A 21,784-nucleotide genomic window follows, 5' to 3' on the forward strand; every position below is an offset into this window, starting at 1 on the left:
GTCTGTAGGGTTAGGGTTAAGTTTAGGGTTAGTAGTTAGTTTAATTGTTACTGAGAGTATCTACAGATGGGTTAGGGTTAGGATAGGGTTAAGGTTAGGGTTAGGATGAGGGTTAAGGTTAGGGTTAGGATGAGGGTTAATGTTAGGATAAGGGTTAAGGTTAGGGTTAGGATAGGGTTAAGGTTAGGGTAATTGTTACTGATAGTCTGTAGTGTATCTACAGATGGGTTAGGGTTAGGGTTAGGATAGGGTTAAGGTTAAGGTTAGGGTTAATGTTAGTATAGGATAGGGTTAAGGTTAAGGTTAGGGTTAATGTTAGTATAGGATAGGGTTAAGGTTAAGGTTAGGGTTAATGTTAGTATAGGATAGGGTTAAGGTTAAGGTTAGGGTTAATGTTAGTATAGGATAGGGTTAAGGTTAAGGTTAGGGTTAATGTTAGTATAGGATAGGGTTAAGGTTAGGGTTAGGATAGGGTTAGGATAGGGTTAAGGTTAGGGTTAAGGTAAAGGTTAGGGTTAATGTTAGTATAGGATAGGGTTAAGGTTAAGGTGAGGGTTAATGTTAGTATAGGATAGGGTTAAGGTTAAGGTGAGGGTAAGGGTAATTGTTACTGATAGTCTGTAGAGTATCTACAGATGGGTTAAGGTTAGGATAGGATAGGGTTAAGGTTAAGGTGAGGGTTAATGTTAGTATAGGATAGGGTTAAGGTTAAGGTGAGGGTAAGGGTAATTGTTACTGATAGTCTGTAGAGTATCTACAGATGGGTTAAGGTTAGGATAGGGTTAGGGTAATGGTTAGGGTAAGGATAGGGTTAAGGTTAGGGTTAGGATAGGGTTAAGGTTAGGGTTAGGATAGTGTTAAGGTTAGGGTTAGGATAGTGTTAAGGTGAGGGTAAGGGTAATTGTTACTGATAGTCTGTAGAGTATCTACAGATGGGTTAAGGTTAGGATAGGGTTAGGGTAATGGTTAGGGTAAGGATAGGGTTAAGGTTAGGGTTAGGATAGGGTTAAGGTTAGGGTTAGGATAGTGTTAAGGTTAAGGTGAGGGTAAGGGTAATTGTTACTGATAGTCTGTAGAGTATCTACAGATGGGTTAAGGTTAGGATAGGATAGGGTTAAGGTTAAGGTTAGGATAGGATAGGGTTAAGGTTAAGGTTAGGATAGGGTTAAGGTTAAGGTTAGGATAGGGTTAAGGTTAAGGGTTAAGGGTAATTGTTACTGATAGTCTGTAGAGTATCTACCGATGTGCTTTCCAGATAAAACATTTCCCAAGTATCTTCTGTTTTGTTCAATTTCACCAGTTTGTTAAATGAATACTTAACCAATCAGGGCCGTGAGTTTGTTGAGCAGGTTGGTACCGTTCAGTGATGTTCTCCTCTCAGATCAACATGCTGCTGAGCTTTAAGGACGAGAAGGTGGACTGTCCCTGTCCAGAGCACATCAGAGAACAGCTTGTAGACTTCCATGAGGACCTGATGACACACTGTGGTATGTCTGTTTAACACTGTAGCACTGGGACACCTCCGATTAGTTTCTTTACCGTAACCAGGCCAGCCAAGAACAGCTCGGCTCTTCACCGTAACCAGGCCAGCCAAGAACAGCTCGGCTCGGTTTGGGCTCAGTTGTGAGCTTCATTGAAGTCATTACCCAGGCCAGCCAAGAACAGCTCGGCTCAGTTTGGGCTCAGTTGTGAGCTTCATTGAAGTCATTACCCAGGCCAGCCACGAATAGCTCAGCTCGGCTCGGCTTGGTTTGGCTCAGTTGTGAGCTTCATTGAAGTCATTATGGTGACCTTAATTAAACCCAGTAGTTAGGTGACCTTGAATTAATCTCTTAACGGTATTCAACCCAGTAGTTAGTTAGGTGACCTTAAATTCATATCTTAACGGTATTCAACCCAGTAGTTAGTTAGTTGACCTTAAATTCATATCTTAACGGTATTCAACCCAGTAGTTAGTTGACCTTGAATTCATATTTTAACGGTATTCAACCCATTAGTTAGGTGACCTTGAATTCATATCTTAACGGTATTAAACCCAGTAGTTAGGTGACCTTGAATTAATCTCTTAACGGTATTCAACCCAGAGTTAACACGCTACCTGTCCCTCTGTCGTCAGGCATAGAGATCGACGAGGACAAGCTGAACGAGGCAGACAGTGACTTCACCATCCGAGGAAGACTCATGTCTCTGGTGGAGAAGGTGGTCTACCTGAAGAAAAAGATGACTTTCATGCCGAAGAACAAGAAGAAAGATAAGAAACCCAGTAAGCCTTCTCTCTGTAGGACACAGTGTTACAGACAGCCTTCTCTCTGTAGGACACAGTGTTACAGACAGCCTTCTCTCTGTAGGACACAGTGTTACAGACAGCCTTCTCTCTGTGGGACACAGTGTTACAGACAGCCTTCTCTCTGTAGGACACAGTGTTACAGACAGCCTTCTCTGTAGGACACAGTGTTACAGACAGCCTTCTCTCTGTAGGACACAGTGTTACAGACAGCCTTCTCTCTGTAGGACACAGTGTTACAGACAGCCTTCTCTCTGTAGGACACAGTGTTACGGACAGCCTTCTCTCTGTAGGACACAGTGTTACAGACAGCCTTCTCTCTGTAGGACACAGTGTTACGGACAGCCTTCTCTCTGTAGGACACAGTGTTAGACAGCCTTCTCTCTGTAGGACACAGTGTTACAGACAGCCTTCTCTCTGTGGGACACAGTGTTACAGACAGCCTTCTCTCTGTAGGACACAGTGTTACAGACAGCCTTCTCTCTGTAGGACACAGTGTTACGGACAGCCTTCTCTCTGTAGGACACAGTGTTAGACAGCCTTCTCTCTGTAGGACACAGTGTTACAGACAGCCTTCTCTCTGTGGGACACAGTGTTACAGACAGCCTTCTCTCTGTAGGACACAGTGTTACAGACAGCCTTCTCTCTGTAGGACACAGTGTTACAGACAGCCTTCTCTCTGTAGGACACAGTGTTACAGACAGCCTTCTCTCTGTAGGACACAGTGTTACTGACAGCCTTCTCTCTGTAGGACACAGTGTTACAGACAGCCTTCTCTCTGTAGGACACAGTGTTACAGACAGCCTTCTCTCTGTAGGACACAGTGTTACAGACAGCCTTCTCTCTGTAGGACACAGTGTTACAGACAGCCTTCTCTCTGTAGGACACAGTGTTACAGACAGCCTTCTCTCTGTAGGACACAGTGTTACAGACAGCCTTCTCTCTGTAGGACACAGTGTTACAGACAGCCTTCTCTCTGTGGGACACAGTGTTACAGACAGCCTTCTCTCTGTAGGACACAGTGTTACAGACAGCCTTCTCTCTGTAGGACACAGTGTTACAGACAGCCTTCTCTCTGTAGGACACAGTGTTACAGACAGCCTTCTCTCTGTAGGACACAGTGTTACAGACAGCCTTCTCTCTGTAGGACACAGTGTTACAGACAGCCTTCTCTCTGTGGGACACAGTGTTACAGACAGCCTTCTCTCTGTGGGACACAGTGTTACAGACAGCCTTCTCTCTGTAGGACACAGTGTTACAGACAGCCTTCTCTCTGTGGGACACAGTCTAGCATCATGTATGAGTTGGTTAGACAGCACTAACAGATCTGGCATCAGGTAGGAGTTGGTTAGACAGCACTAACAGATCTGGCATCAGGTAGGAGTTGGTGAGACAGCACTAACAGATCTGGCATCAGGTAGGAGTTGGTTAGACAGCACTAACAGATCTGGCATCAGGTAGGAGTTGATTAGACAGCACTAACAGATGTGGCATCAGGTAGGAGTTGGTTAGACAGCACTAACAGATCTGGCATCAGGTAGGAGTTGGTTAGACAGCACTAACAGATCTGGCATCAGGTAGGAGTTGATTAGACAGCACTAACAGATGTGGCATCAGGTAGGAGTTGGTTAGACAGCACTAACAGATCTGGCATCAGGTAGGAGTTGGTTAGACAGCACTAACAGATCTGGCATCATGTAGGAGTTGGTTAGCCAGCACTAACAAATCTGGCATCAGGTAGGAGTTGGTTAGACAGCACTAACAGATCTGGCATCAGGTAGGAGTTGATTAGACAGCACTAACAGATCTGGCATCAGGTAGGAGTTGGTTAGACAGCACTAACAGATCTGGCATCATGTAGGAGTTGGTTAGACAGCACTAACAGATCTGGCATCAGGTAGGAGTTGGTTAGACAACACTAACAGATCTGGCATCAGGTAGGAGTTGGTTAGACAGCACTAACAGATCTGGCACCATGTAGGAGTTGGTTAGACAGCACTAACAGATCTGGCATCAGGTAGGAGTTGGTTAGACAGCACTAACAGATCTGGCATCAGGTAGGAGTTGGTTAGACAGCACTAACAGATCTGGCATCAGGTAGGAGTTGGTTAGACAGCACTAACAGATCTGGCATCAGGTAGGAGTTGGTTAGACAGCACTAACAGATCTGGCATCAGGTAGGAGTTGGTTAGACAGCACTAACAGATCTGGCATCAGGTAGGAGTTGGTTAGACAGCACTAACAGATCTGGCATCAGGTAGGAGTTGGTTAGACAGCACTAACAGATCTGGCATCATGTAGGAGTTGGTGAGACAGCACTAACAGATCTGGCATCAGGTAGGAGTTGGTTAGACAGCACTAACAGATCTGGCATCAGGCTGGTCCTTTTTTGGGTCTGTCTGTCTGTAGACCAATGGATTTGTCCTTGTCCCAGTGCTTTGCTGTGTGTCTGTCTGTCTGTCTGTCTGTCTGTCTGTCTGTCTGTCTGTGTGTCTCTCTCTCTGTGTGTCTGTGTGTCTGTGTGTCTGTGTGTCTGTCTGTCTGTCTGTCTGTCTGTCTGTCTGTCTGTCTGTCTGTCTGTGTGTCTCTCTCTCTCTCTGTGTGTCTCTGTGTCTCTGTCTGAATAGAGAGAGTAGACCAATGGATTTGTCCTTGTCCCAGTGCTTTGCTGTGTGTCTGACCGCGGTGCGTTGCCTCCGGTCCTTCAGGCACGTTGCAGCAGCTGATCAGTGAGACCATGGTACGCTGGGCCCAGGAGAGCATCATGGAGGACCCAGAGCTGATCAGAGCCATGTTTGTCCTACTCCACCGTCAGTACGACGGCATCGGGGGCCAGGTCCGGGCCCTGCCCAAGGCCTACACCATCAACTCAGTCTCTGTGGAGGACACCATCAAACTGCTGGCGTCACTGGGACAGATCAGATCACTGTTGTCTGTACGCATGGGGCGTGAGGAGGAGAAACTGATGATCAGAGGGCTGGGGTAAGGGCTCTACACTACATACTACACACTACATACTACATACTACACACTACACACTAACCCTTCAGCATGGGGCGCGAGGTGGAGAAACTGATGATCAGAGGGCTGGGGTAAGGGCTCTACACTACACACTACACTCTACACTCTACACACTACACACTAACCCTTCATCATGGGGCGTGAGGAGGAGAAACTGATGATCAGAGGGCTGGGGTAAGGGCTCTACACTACACACTACACACTACATACTACACACTACACACTAACCCTTCAGCATGGGGCGCGAGGAGGAGAAACTGATGATCAGAGGGCTGGGGTAAGGGCTCTACACTACACACTACACACTACATACTACACACTACACACTAACCCTTCATCATGGGGCGCGAGGAGGAGAAACTGATGATCAGAGGGCTGGGGTAAGGGCTCTACACTACACACTACACACTACACACTAACCCTTCAGCATGGGGCGCGAGGAGGAGAAACTGATGATCAGAGGGCTGGGGTAAGGGCTCTACACTACACACTACACACTACACACTACACACTACACACTAACCCTTCATCATGGGGCGAGGAGGAGAAACTGATGATCAGAGGGCTGGGGTAAGGGCTCTACACTACACACTACACACTACACACTACACACTAACCCTTCAGCATGGGGCGTGAGGAGGAGAAACTGATGATCAGAGGGCTGGGGTAAGGGCTCTACACTACACACTAGATACTACATACTACACACTACATACTACACACTACACACTACACACTATACACGACATACTACATACTATACACTATATACTACATACTACATACTACACACTACATACTATACACTACATACTACACACTACATACTACATGCAATACACTGCACACTACATACTACACATTACATACTACACACTACATACTACACACTGCATACTACACACTACATACTATACACTGCATACTACACACTACATACTAACTGGGGTAACGGCTCTACACTACACACTACATACTACACACTGCTTGTTTACCTGCCTGTCTCTTGGTCTGGTCTCTCTACAGAGACATCATGAACAACAAGGTGTTCTACCAGCATCCCAACCTGATGAGAGCTCTGCTTGTTTACCTGCCTGCCTCTTGGTCTGGTCTCTCTACAGAGACATCATGAACAACAAGGTGTTCTACCAGCATCCCAACCTGATGAGAGCTCTGCTTGTTTACCTGCCTGTCTCTTGGTCTGGTCTCTCTACAGAGACATCATGAACAACAAGGTGTTCTACCAGCATCCCAACCTGATGAGAGCTCTGCTTGTTTACCTGCCTGTCTCTTGGTCTGGTCTCTCTACAGAGACATCATGAACAACAAGGTGTTCTACCAGCATCCCAACCTGATGAGAGCTCTGCTTGTTTACCTGCCTGTCTCTTGGTCTGGTCTCTCTACAGAGACATCATGAACAACAAGGTGTTCTACCAGCATCCCAACCTGATGAGAGCTCTGCTTGTTTACCTGCCTGTCTCTTGGTCTGGTCTCTCTACAGAGACATCATGAACAACAAGGTGTTCTACCAGCATCCCAACCTGATGAGAGCTCTGCTTGTTTACCTGCCTGTCTCTTGGTCTGGTCTCTCTACAGAGACATCATGAACAACAAGGTGTTCTACCAGCATCCCAACCTGATGAGAGCTCTGCTTGTTTACCTGCCTGTCTCTTGGTCTGGTCTCTCTACAGAGACATCATGAACAACAAGGTGTTCTACCAGCATCCCAACCTGATGAGAGCTCTGCTTGTTTACCTGCCTGTCTCTTGGTCTGGTCTCTCTACAGAGACATCATGAACAACAAGGTGTTCTACCAGCATCCCAACCTGATGAGAGCTCTGCTTGTTTACCTGCCTGTCTCTTGGTCTGGTCTCTCTACAGAGACATCATGAACAACAAGGTGTTCTACCAGCATCCCAACCTGATGAGGGCTCTGGGGATGCATGAGACGGTCATGGAGGTGATGGTTAACGTGCTGAGTGGAGGGGAATCCAAGGTAATTGCTCATAAGGGTGTGTGTGTGTGTGTGTGTGTGCGTGTGTGTGTGTGTGTGTGTGTACTGTTTGAAGGAGGGTTTATTTTTTCTAATTAAATTTGTTCCATCTATGTATTTTTGATCAGTTTTGATCTAGCATCAAGTTCAACCAGTCCCTATAACACTTCACCATGTCAAAGGCTAAACTGATCCCAGATCAGCACTCTGAGCTGCGTTGGGCATCAAGTTCAACCAGTCCCTATAACACTTCACCATGTCAAAGGCTAAACTGATCCCAGATCAGCACTCTGAGCTGCGTTGGGCTTCAAGTTCAACCAGTCCCTATAACACTTCACCATGTAAAAGGCTAAGCTGATCCCAGATCAGCACTCTGAGCTGCGTTGGGCATCAAGTTCAACCAGTCCCTATAACACTTCACCATGTAAAAGGCTAAACTGATCCCAGATCAGCACTCTGAGCTGCGTTGGGCATCAAGTTCAACCAGTCCCTATAACACTTCACCATGTCAAAGGCTAAACTGATCCCAGATCAGCACTCTGAGCTGCGTTGGGCCCAGATGTCATGTCATGAGTGATTGATAATTCATTGATATCATTAGTGATTGATAATTCATTGATATCATTAGTGATTGATAGTTTATTGATGTCATGTCATTGTTCAAATCAAATTGTATTTGTCACATACACATGGTTAGCAGATGTTAATGGTCACGTACACATGGTTAGCAGATGTTAATGGTCACATGGTTAGCATATGTTATTGGTCACATACACATGGTTAGCAGATGTTAATGGTCACATGGTTAGCAGGTGTTAATGGTCACATACACATGGTTAGCAGATGTTATTGGTCACATGCACATGGTTAGCAGATGTTAATGGTCACATACACATGGTTAGCAGATGTTAATAGTCACATACACATGGTTAGCAGATGTTAATGGTCACATACACAGGGTTAGCAGATGTTAATAGTCACATACACATGGTTAGCAGATGTTAATGGTCACATACACATGGTTAGCAGATGTTAATGGTCACATACACATGGTTAGCAGATGTTAATAGTCACATACACATGGTTAGCAGATGTTAATGGTCACATACACATGGTTAGCAGATGTTAATGGTCACATACACATGGTTAGCAGATGTTAATGGTCACATACACATGGTTAGCAGATGTTAATGCGAGTTTAGCGAAATGCTTGTGCTTCTCGTTCCGACAATGCAGTAATAACCAACAAGTAATCTAACTAACAATTCCTAATCTACTGTCTTATACACAGTGTAAGGGGATAAAGAATATGTACATAAGGATATATGAATGAGTGATGGTACAGAGCAGCATAGGCAAGATACAGTTGTAATGTCACTTCCTGTCCCGTTCACAGTGTAACACCTCTAACGTCACTTCCTGTCCCGTTCACTGTGTAACACTTCTAACGTCACTTCCTGTCCCGTTCACTGTGTAACACTTCTAACGTCACTTCCTGTCCCGCTCACTGTGTAACACTTCTAACGCCACTTCCTGTCCGTTAACTGTGTAACATTACTAACGCTACTTCCTGTCCCGCTCACTGTGTAACATTACTAACGCCACTTCCTGTCCCATTCACTGTGTAACATTTCTAACGTCACTTCCTGTCCCGCTCACTGTGTAACATTACTAACGTCACTTCCTGTCCCGCTCACTGTGTAACACTTCTAACGTCACTTCCTGTCCCGCTCACTGTGTAACACTTCTAATGTCACTTCCAGTCCCGCTCACTGTGTAACATTACTAACGTCACTTCCTGTCCCGCTCACTGTGTAACATTACTAACGCCACTTCCTGTCCCATTCACTGTGTAACATTTCTAACGCCATTTCCGTCCCGCTCACTGTGTAACATTACTAACGTCACTTCCTGTCCCGCTCACTGTGTAACACTTCTAACGTCACTTCCTGTCCCGCTCACTGTGTAACACTTCTAACGTCACTTCCTGTCCCGCTCACTGTGTAACATTACTAACGCCACTTCCTGTCCCGCTCACTGTGTAACATTACTAACGCCACTTCCTGTCCCGCTCACTGTGTAACACTTCTAACGCCACTTCCTGTCCCGTTCACTGTGTAACACTTCTAACGCCACTTCCTGTCCCGCTCACTGTGTAACATTACTAACGTCACTTCCTGTCCCGCTCACTGTGTAACACTTCTAACGCCACTTCCTGTCCCGCTCACTGTGTAACACTTCTAACCTCACTTCCTGTCCCGTTCTCACTGTGTAACACTTCTAACGCCACTTCCTGTCCCGCTCACTGTGTAACACTTCTAACGCCACTTCCTGTCCCGCTCACTGTGTAACACTTCTAACGTCACTTCCTGTCCCGCTCACTGTGTAACACTTCTAACGTCACTTCCTGTCCCATTCACTGTGTAACATTACTAACGCCACTTCCTGTCCCGCTCACTGTGTAACACTTCTAACGCCACTTCCTGTCCCGCGCTCACTGTGTAACACTTCTAACGTAACACTTCCTGTCCCGCTCACTGTGTAACATTCTAACGCCACTTCCTGTCCCGCTCACTGTGTAACACTTCTAACGTCACTTCCTGTCCCGCTCACTGTGTAACATTACTAACGCCACTTCCTGTCCCGCTCACTGTGTAACATTACTCATGTCACTTCCTGTCCCGTTCACTGTGTAACACTTCTGTAACGTTCACTTCCTGTCCCGCTCACTGTGTAACATTTCTAACGTCACTTCCTGTCCCGTTCACTGTGTAACACTTCTAACGTCACTTCCTGTCCCGTTCACTGTGTAACACTTCTAACGTCACTTCCTGTCCCGTTCACTGTGTAACACTTCTAACGTCACTTCCTGTCCCGTTCACTGTGTAACATTACTAACGTCACTTCCTGTCCCGTTCACTGTGTAACACTTCTAACGTCACTTCCTGTCCCGTTCACTGTGTAACACTTCTAACGTCACTTCCTGTCCCGTTCACTGTGTAACATTACTAATGTCACTTCCTGTCCCGTTCACTGTGTAACACTTCTAACGTCACTTCCTGTCCCGTTCACTGTGTAACACTTCTAACCTCACTTCCTGTCCCGTTCACTGTGTAACATTACTCACGTCACTTCCTGTCCCGTTCACTGTGTAACACTTCTAACGTCACTTCCTGTCCCGTTCACTGTGTAACACTTCTAACCTCACTTCCTGTCCCGTTCACTGTGTAACACTTCTAACGTCACTTCCTGTCCCGTTCACTGTGTAACACTCTAACGTCACTTCCTGTCCCGTTCACTGTGTAACACTTCTAACGTCACTTCCTGTCCCGTTCACTGTGTAACACTTCTAACGTCACTTCCTGTCCCGTTCACTGTGTAACATTACTAACGTCACTTCCTGTCCCGTTCACTGTGTAACACTTCTAACGTCACTTCCTGTCCCGTTCACTGTGTAACACTTCTAACGTCACTTCCTGTCCCGTTCACTGTGTAACATTACTAATGTCACTTCCTGTCCCGTTCACTGTGTAACACTTCTAACGTCACTTCCTGTCCCGTTCACTGTGTAACACTTCTAACCTCACTTCCTGTCCCGTTCACTGTGTAACACTTCTAACGTCACTTCCTGTCCCGTTCACTGTGTAACACTTCTAACGTCACTTCCTGTCCCGTTCACTGTGTAACACTTCTAACGTCACTTCCTGTCCCGTTCACTGTGTAACACTTCTAACGTCACTTCCTGTCCCGTTCACTGTGTAACATTACTAACGCTCACTTCCTGTCCCGCTCACTGTGTAACACTTCTAACGCCACTTCCTGTCCCGTTCACTGTGTAACACTTCTAACGTCACTTCCTGTCCCGTTCACTGTGTAACATTACTAATGTCACTTCCTGTCCCGTTCACTGTGTAACACTTCTAACGTCACTTCCTGTCCCGTTCACTGTGTAACATTACTAACGTCACTTCCTGTCCCGTTCACTGTGTAACACTTCTAACGTCACTTCCTGTCCCGTTCACTGTGTAACATTACTAACGTCACTTCCTGTCCCGTTCACTGTGTAACACTTCTAACGTCACTTCCTGTCCCGCTCACTGTGTAACACTTCTAACGCCACTTCCTGTCCCGTTCACTGTGTAACACTTCTAACGCCACTTCCTGTCCCGCTCACTGTGTAACATTACTAACGCCACTTCCTGTCCCGCTCACTGTGTAACACTTCTAACGCCACTTCCTGTCCCGCTCACTGTGTAACATTACTAACGCCACTTCCTGTCCCGCTCACTGTGTAACATTACTAACGCCACTTCCTGTCCCGTTCACTGTGTAACACTTCTAACGTCACTTCCTGTCCCGTTCACTGTGTAACATTACTAACGTCACTTCCTGTCCCGTTCACTGTGTAACACCTCTAACGTCACTTCCTGTCCCGTTCACTGTGTAACACTTGTAAAGCAGAGTAAAACAGTGTTGTCTGTTCCTTGTTGTTCAGGAAATCACCTTCCCTAAGATGGTGGCCAACTGCTGTCGTTTCCTGTGTTACTTCTGTCGCATCAGCAGACAGAACCAGAAAGCCATGTTCGACCACCTCAGCTACCTGCTGGAGAACAGCAGCGTCGGGCTTGGTGAGTGTCTAAAATGGCTCCCTATTCACTAAGTCGTGCCCTACTGCTGACCAGAGACCAAAGGCTTTACATTGAGAGTAGGGCACTTTCTAGGGAGAGGCTTGACATTCTGGATGCAGCCGTTGTCTTTCCACTTGTATCTGATGAGATCTGGAGTGCTTTGGTATGCTCCATAGGCTTTAACTGACGCTTCAGCTTGCTGGGGATAATGGTCTCTCTGTGTTGCTCTCCCTCCCTCTGTGTGTGTCTCTCTCTCTCTCTCTCTGTGTCTCTCTCTCCCTCTCTGTGTGTGTCTCTCTCTCTCTCTCTCTGTGTGTCTCCCTCTCCCTCTCTCTGTGTCTCTCTCTCCCGCTCTCTGTGTCTCTCTCTCTCTCTCTCTCTCTCTCTCTCTCTGTGTCTCTCTCTCCCTCTCTGTGTGTCTCTCTCTCTCTCTCTCTCTGTGTGTCTCCCTCTCCCTCTCTCTGTGTCTCTCTCTCCCGCTCTCTGTGTGTCTCCCTCTCCCTCTCTTTGTGTGTCTCTCTCTCCCTCCCTCTGTGTGTCTATCTCTCTCTCTCTCTCTCTGTGTCTCTCTCTCCCTCTCTGTGTGTGTCTCTCTCTCCCTCTCTCTGTGTGTCTCCCTCTCCCTCTTTCTGTGTCTCTCTCTCCTCTCTGTGTGTGTCTCTCTCTCTCCCCCAGCGTCTCCCTCCATGCGAGGCTCTACTCCACTAGATGTGGCCGCTGCCTCTGTGATGGACAACAACGAACTGGCTCTGGCCCTGAGGGAACCAGACCTGGAGAAAGTAAGACAAGGCCCAACTCTACCAGCAAACTAACTTGGTCAGCCCACCCTGTACCCAACGTAGGTACAGTATAGAGATACAGTATAGAGGTACAGTATAGAGATACAGTATAGAGATACAGTATAGAGGTACAGTATAGAGATACAGTATAGAGATACAGTATAGAGGAGATACAGTATAGAGGTACAGTATAGAGGAGATACAGTATAGAGGTACAGTATAGAGGAGGTACAGTACAGAGATACAGTATAGAGGAGGTACAGTACAGAGATACAGTATAGAGGAGATACAGTATAGAGATACAGTATAGAGGAGATACAGTATAGAGATACAGTATAGAGATACAGTATAGAGGAGATACAGTATAGAGGAGGTACAGTATAGAGGTACAGTATAGAGGAGGTACAGTATAGAGAAACAGTATAGAGGAGGTACAGTATAGAGGTACAGTATAGAGGAGGTACAGTATAGAGGAGGTACAGTATAGAGATACAGTATAGAGATACAGTATAGAGGAGATACAGTATAGAGGAGGTACAGTATAGAGATACAGTATAGAGATACAGTATAGAGATACAGTATAGAGATACAGTATAGAGGTACAGTATAGAGGTACAGTATAGAGGAGATACAGTATAGAGGAGGTACAGTATAGAGGTACAGTATAGAGGAGATACAGTATAGAGGTACAGTATAGAGATACAGTATAGAGGTACAGTATAGAGGAGGTACAGTATAGAGGAGATACAGTATAGAGGTACAGTATAGAGGTACAGTATAGAGGAGGTACAGTATAGAGGAGATACAGTATAGAGGTACAGTATAGAGGAGGTACAGTATAGAGATACAGTATAGAGGTACAGTATAGAGGAGATACAGTATAGAGGTACAGTATAGAGGAGGTACAGTATAGAGAAACAGTATAGAGGAGGTACAGTATAGAGGTACAGTATAGAGGTACAGTATAGAGATACAGTATAGAGGTACAGTATAGAGATACAGTATAGAGGAGATACAGTATAGAGGTACAGTATAGAGGAGGTACAGTATAGAGGTACAGTATAGAGATACAGTATAGAGGAGATACAGTATAGAGGTACAGTATAGAGGTACAGTATAGAGGTACAGTATAGAGGAGGTACAGTATAGAGATACAGTATAGAGGTACAGTATAGAGGAGGTACAGTATAGAGGTAGAGTATAGAGATACAGTATAGAGGAGATACAGTATAGAGGAACAGTATAGAGATACAGTATAGAGGTACAGTATAGAGGTACAGTATAGAGGTACAGTATAGAGATACAGTATAGAGGTACAGTATGGAGATACAGTATAGAGGAGATACAGTATAGAGGTACAGTATAGAGGTACAGTATAGAGATACAGTATAGAGGTACAGTATAGAGGTACAGTATAGAGGAGATACAGTATAGAGGTACAGTATAGAGGTACAGTATAGAGGAGGTACAGTATAGAGGTACAGTATAGAGGTACAGTATAGAGGTACAGTATAGAGGTACAGTATAGAGGTACAGTATAGAGATACAGTATAGAGGTACATTATAGAGATACAGTATAGAGGTACAGTATAGAGGAACAGTATAGAGGAACAGTATAGAGGTACAGTATAGAGGTACAGTATAGAGGTACAGTATAGAGGAGGTACAGTATAGAGATGCAGTATAGAGGTACAGTATAGAGGTACAGTATAGAGGTACAGTATAGAGGAGGTACAGTATAGAGATACAGTATAGATATACAGTATAGAGGTAATGTATAGAGGAACAGTATAGAGGTACAGTATAGAGGTACAGTATAGAGGTACAGTATAGAGGTACAGTATAGAGGAGGTACAGTATAGAGATGCAGTATAGAGGTACAGTATAGAGGTACAGTATAGAGGTACAGTATAGAGGAGGTACAGTATAGAGATACAGTATAGATATACAGTATAGAGGTAATGTATAGAGGTACAGTATAGAGGTACAGTATAGAGGTACAGTATAGAGGTACAGTATAGAGGTACAGTATAGAGGTACAGTATAGAGGAGGTACAGTATAGAGGTACAGTATAGAGGTACAGTATAGAGGTACAGTATAGAGGAGGTACAGTATAGAGATGCAGTATAGAGGTACAGTATAGAGGTACAGTATAGAGGAGGTACAGTATAGAGGTACAGTATAGAGGAGATACAGTATAGAGGTACAGTATAGAGATGCAGTATAGAGGTACAGTATAGAGATACAGTATAGAGGTACAGTATAGAGATACAGTATAGAGGTACATTATAGAGGAGGTACAGTATAGAGGAGGTACAGTATAGAGGTACAGTATAGAGGTACAGTATAGAGATGCAGTATAGAGATACAGTATAGAGATACAGTATAGAGGAGATACAGTATAGAGATACAGTATAGAGATACATTATAGAGGAGGTACAGTATAGAGATACAGTATAGAGGAGATACAGTATAGAGATACAGTATAGAGATACATTATAGAGGAGATACAGTATAGAGATACAGTATAGAGATACATTATAGAGGAGGTACAGTATAGAGGAGGTACAGTATAGAGGTACAGTATAGAGGTACAGTATAGAGATGCAGTATAGAGATACATTATAGAGGAGGTACAGTATAGAGGAGGTACAGTATAGAGGTACAGTATAGAGGTACAGTATAGAGATGCAGTATAGAGATGCAGTATAGAGGAGATACAGTATAGAGGAGGTAATGTATAGAGGAGGTAATGTATAGAGATACAGTATAGAGATACAGTATAGAGGTACAGTATAGAGATACAGTATAGAGGTACAGTATAGAGGAGGTACAGTATAGAGGAGATACAGTATAGAGATACAGTATAGAGGTACAGTATAGAGGAGGTACAGTATAGAGGAGATACAGTATAGAGGTACAGTATAGAGGAGATACAGTATAGAGATACAGTATAGAGATACAGTATAGAGATACAGTATAGAGGTACAGTATAGAGGAGATACAGTATAGAGGTACAGTATAGAGATACCTTATAGAGGTACAGTATAGAGATACAGTATAGAGGTACAGTATAGAGGAGGTACAGTGTAGAGGAGGTACAGTGTAGAGGAGGTACAGTATAGAGGAGGTACAGTATAGAGGAGGTACAGTATAGAGGTACAGTATAGATATACAGTATAGAGGAGATACAGTATAGAGATACAATATAGATGTACAGTATAGAGGAGGTACCGTATAGAGGTACAGTATAGAGGAGATACAGTATAGAGGTACAGTATAGAGGTACAGTATAGAGATACAGTATAGAGGAGGTACAGTATAGAGGAGGTACAGTATAGTGGAGGTACAGTATAGAGGAGGTACAGTATAGAGGAGGTACAGTATAGAGGAGGTACAGTATAGAGATACAGTATAGAGGTACAGTATAGAGATACAGTATAGAGGTACAGTATAGAGATACAGTATAGAGATACAGTATAGAGGTACAGTATAGAGGAGGTACATTATAGAGATACAGTATAGAGGTACAGTATAGAGGTACAGTATAGAGGTACAGTATAGAGGTACAGTATAGATGTACAGTATAGAGGAGATACAGTATAGAGGTACAGTATAGAGGAGATACAGTATAGAGGTACAGTATAGAGGAGATACAGTATAGAGGTACAGTATAGAGGAGATACAGTATAGAGGTACAGTATAGAGGAGATACAGTATAGAGGTACAATATAGAGGTACAGTATAGAGATACAGTATAGAGGTATAGTATAGAGGAGGTACAGTATAGAGGTACAGTATAGAGATACAGTATAGAGGTACAGTATAGAGATATAGTGTAGAGGAGGTACATTATAGAGATACAGTATAGAGATACAGTATAGAGATACAGTATAGAGATAAAGTATAGAGGAGGTACAGTATAGAGGTACAGTATAGAGGAGGTATAGTATAGAGATACAGTATAGAGATACAGTATAGAGGTACAGTATAGAGGAGGTACAGTATAGAGGTACAGTATAGAGATACAGTATAGAGGTACAGTATAGAGATATAGTATAGAGGAGGTACATTATAGAGATACAGTATAGAGATACAGTATAGAGATACAGTATAGAGGAGGTACAGTATAGAGGTACAGTATAGAGGTACAGTATAGAGGTACAGTATAGAGGAGGTACAGTATAGAGGTACAGTATAGAGGAGATACAGTATAGAGGTACAGTATAGAGATACAGTATAGAGGTACAGTATAGAGGAGATACAGTATAGAGGTACAGTATAGAGATACAGTATAGAGATACAGTATAGAGGTACATTATAGAGGTACAGTATAGAGGTACAGTATAGAGGTACAGTATAGAGGTACAGTATAGAGGAGGTACAGTATAGATATACAGTATAGAGGTACAGTATAGAGATACAGTATAGAGATACAGTATAGAGGTACAGTATAGAGGTACAGTATAGAGGTACAGTATAGAGATATAGTATAGAGGAGGTACAGTATAGAGATACAGTATAGAGATACAGTATAGAGGTACAGTATAGAGATACAGTATAGAGGAGGTACAGTATAGAGGAGGTACAGTATAGAGGTACAGTATAGAGATACTGTATAGAGATACAGTATAGAGGAGGTACAGTATAGAGATACAGTATAGAGATACAGTATAGAGGAGGTACAGTATAGAGGAGGTAGAGTATAGAGGAGGTAGAGTATAGAGATACAGTATAGAGATACAGTATAGAGGAGGTACAGTATAGAGGAGGTAGAGTATAGAGATACAGTATAGAGATACAGTATAGAGGAGGTACAGTATAGAGGAGGTACAGTATAGAGGAGGTACAGTATAGAGGAGGTACAGTATAGAGGAGGTACAGTATATAGGTACAGTATACAGATACTGTATAGAGATACAGTATAGAGGAGGTACAGTATAGAGATACAGTATAGAGGTACAGTATAGAGATGCAGTATAGAGGTACAGTATAGAGGTACAGTATAGAGGTACATTATGGAGATATAGTATAGAGGTACAGTATAGAGGTACAGTATAGAGGTACAGTATAGAGGTACAGTATAGAGGTACAGTATAGAGGTACAGTATAGAGGAGGTACAGTATAGAGGAGGTACAGTATAGATGAGGTACAGTATAGATGAGGTACAGTATAGAGGAGGTACAGTATAGAGGTACAGTATAGAGGTACAGTATAGAGGTACAGTATAGAGGTACAGTATAGAGGTACAGTATAGAGGAGGTACAGTATAGAGGTACAGTATAGAGGTACAGTATAGAGGTACAGTATAGAGGTACAGTATAGAGGAGGTACAGTATAGAGGAGGTACAGTATAGAGGAGGTACAGTATAGAGATACAGTATAGAGGAGGTACAGTATAGAGATACAGTATAGAGATACAGTATAGAGGTACAGTATAGAGGTACAGTATAGAGGTACAGTATAGAGGTACAGTATAGAGGAGGTACAGTATAGAGGAGGTACAGTATAGAGGAGGTACAGTATAGAGGAGGTACAGTATAGAGGTACAGTATAGAGGTACAGTATAGAGGAGGTACAGTATAGAGGAGGTACAGTATAGAGGAGGTACAGTATAGAGGAGGTACAGTATAGAGGAGGTACAGTATAGAGGTACAGTATAGAGGTACAGTATAGAGGTACAGTATAGAGGTACAGTATAGAGGAGGTACAGTATAGAGGAGGTACAGTATAGAGATACAGTATAGAGGTACAGTATAGAGGTACAGTATAGAGGAGGTACAGTATAGAGGAGGTACAGTATAGAGATACAGTATAGAGGTACAGTATAGAGGTACAGTATAGAGGAGGTACAGTATAGAGGAGGTACAGTATAGAGGAGGTACAGTATAGAGGTACAGTATAGAGGTACAGTATAGAGGAGGTACAGTATAGAGGAGGTACAGTATAGAGGAGGTACAGTATAGAGGAGGTACAGTATAGAGGAGGTACAGTATAGAGGAGGTACAGTATAGAGGTACAGTATAGAGGTACAGTATAGAGGTACAGTATAGAGGAGGTACAGTATAGAGGAGGTACAGTATAGAGATACAGTATAGAGGTACAGTATAGAGGAGGTACAGTATAGAGATACAATATAGAGGTACAATATAGAGATACAATATAGAGATACAGTATAGAGGAGGTACAGTATAGAGGAGGTACAGTATAGAGGAGGTACAGTATAGAGGAGGTACAGTATAGAGGAGATACAGTACAGAGGAGATACAGTATAGAGGTACAGTATAGAGGAGATACAGTATAGAGGTACAGTATAGAGGTACAGTATAGAGGTACAGTATAGAGGTACAGTATAGAGGATGTACAGTATAGATGTACAGTATAGAGGAGGTACAGTATAGAGGTACAGTATAGAGGTACAGTATAGAGGAGGTACAGTATAGAGGTACAGTATAGAGGTACAGTATAGAGATACAGTATAGAGATACAGTATAGAGGAGGTACAGTATAGAGGAGGTACAGTATAGAGGAGATACAGTATAGAGGAGGTACAGTATAGAGATACAGTATAGAGGTACAGTATAGAGATACAATATAGAGATACAGTATAGAGATACAGTATAGAGGTACAGTATAGAGATACAGTATAGAGGAGGTACAGTATAGAGATACAGTATAGAGGAGGTACAGTATAGAGGAGGTACAGTATAGAGATACAGTATAGATATACAGTATAGAGGAGGTACAGTATAGAGGTACAGTATAGAGGTACAGTATAGAGGAGGTACAGTATAGAGGAGGTACAGTATAGAGATACAGTATAGAGGAGGTACAGTATAGAGGAGGTACAGTATAGAGGTACAATATAGAGATACAGTATAGAGGTACAGTATAGAGGAGGTACAGTATAGAGGAGGTACAGTATAGAGGAGGTACAGTATAGAGGAGGTACAGTATAGAGGAGATACAGTATAGAGGTACAGTATAGAGGAGATACAGTATAGAGGTACAGTATAGAGGTACAGTATAGAGGTACAGTATAGAGGATGTACAGTATAGATGTACAGTATAGAGGTACAGTATAGAGGTACAGTATAGAGGTACAGTATAGAGGAGGTACAGTATAGAGGTACAGTATAGAGGTACAGTATAGAGGAGGTACAGTTTAGAGATACAGTATAGAGGTACAGTATAGAGATACAGTATAGAGGTACAGTATAGAGGAGGTACAGTATAGAGGAGGTACAGTATAGAGATACAGTATAGAGATACAGTATAGAGGTACAATATAGAGGTACAATATAGAGATACAATATAGAGGAGGTACAGTATAGAGGAGGTACAGTATAGAGGAGGTACAGTATAGAGGAGGTACAGTATAGAGGAGATACAGTACAGAGGAGATACAGTATAGAGGTACAGTATAGAGGAGATACAGTATAGAGGTACAGTATAGAGGTACAGTATAGAGGTACAGTATAGAGGTACAGTATAGAGGATGTACAGTATAGATGTACAGTATAGAGGAGGTACAGTATAGAGGTACAGTATAGAGGAGGTACAGTATAGAGGAGGTACAGTATAGAGGTACAGTATAGAGGTACAGTATAGAGGTACAGTATAGAGGTACAGTATAGAGATACAGTATAGAGGAGGTACAGTATAGAGGAGGTACAGTATAGAGGAGATACAGTATAGAGGAGGTACAGTATAGAGATACAGTATAGAGGTACAGTATAGAGATACAATATAGAGATACAGTATAGAGATACAGTATAGAGGTACAGTATAGAGATACAGTATAGAGGAGGTACAGTATAGAGATACAGTATAGAGGAGGTACAGTATACAGGTACAGTATAGAGGAGGTACAGTATAGAGATACAGTATAGATATACAGTATAGAGGAGGTACAGTATAGAGGTACAGTATAGAGGTACAGTATAGAGGAGGTACAGTATAGAGGAGGTACAGTATAGAGGTACAGTATAGAGGTACAGTATAGAGGTACAGTATAGAGGAGGTACAGTATAGAGGAGGTACAGTATAGAGGAGGTACAGTATAGAGGAGGTATAGTATAGAGATACAGTATAGAGGTACAGTATAGAGGTACAGTATAGAGGAGGTACAGTATAGAGATACAGTATAGAGGAGGTACAGTATAGAGATACAGTATAGAGGAGGTACAGTATAGAGGAGGTACAGTATAGAGGAGATACAGTATAGAGGAGGTACAGTATAGAGATACAGTATAGAGGTACAGTATAGAGATACAATATAGAGATACAGTATAGAGATACAGTATAGAGGTACAGTATAGAGATACAGTATAGAGGAGGTACAGTATAGAGATACAGTATAGAGGAGGTACAGTATACAGGTACAGTATAGAGGAGGTACAGTATAGAGATACAGTATAGATATACAGTATAGAGGAGGTACAGTATAGAGGTACAGTATAGAGGTACAGTATAGAGGAGGTACAGTATAGAGGAGGTACAGTATAGAGGTACAGTATAGAGGTACAGTATAGAGGTACAGTATAGAGGAGGTACAGTATAGAGGAGGTACAGTATAGAGGAGGTACAGTATAGAGGAGGTATAGTATAGAGATACAGTATAGAGGTACAGTATAGAGGTACAGTATAGAGGAGGTACAGTATAGAGATACAGTATAGAGGAGGTACAGTATAGAGGAGGTACAGTATAGAGGTACAATATAGAGATATAGTATAGAGGTATAGTATAGAGGAGGTACAGTATAGAGGAGGTACAGTATAGAGGAGGTACAGTATAGAGGAGGTACAGTACAGAGGAGATACAGTATAGAGGTACAGTATAGAGGAGATACAGTATAGAGGTACAGTATAGAGGTACAGTATAGAGGTACAGTATAGAGGATGTACAGTATAGATGTACAGTATAGAGGAGGTACAGTATAGAGGTACAGTATAGAGGTACAGTATAGAGGAGGTACAGTATAGAGGTACAGTATAGAGGTACAGTATAGAGGAGGTACAGTTTAGAGATACAGTATAGAGGAGGTAAAGTATAGAGATACAGTATAGAGGTACAG

At 43.1% G+C, this 21,784-nt stretch overlaps 1 pseudogene; it reads left to right on the top strand.

The window, feature by feature from the left end:
* The window catches only part of LOC135536472 (ryanodine receptor 2-like), a 317,124-nt pseudogene that overhangs the window by 85,731 nt on the left and 209,609 nt on the right, over nt 1-21,784 (top strand).

Source organism: Oncorhynchus masou, unplaced genomic scaffold (assembly GCF_036934945.1).
Source record: "Oncorhynchus masou masou isolate Uvic2021 unplaced genomic scaffold, UVic_Omas_1.1 unplaced_scaffold_623, whole genome shotgun sequence".
Lineage (NCBI taxonomy): Eukaryota > Metazoa > Chordata > Actinopteri > Salmoniformes > Salmonidae > Oncorhynchus > Oncorhynchus masou.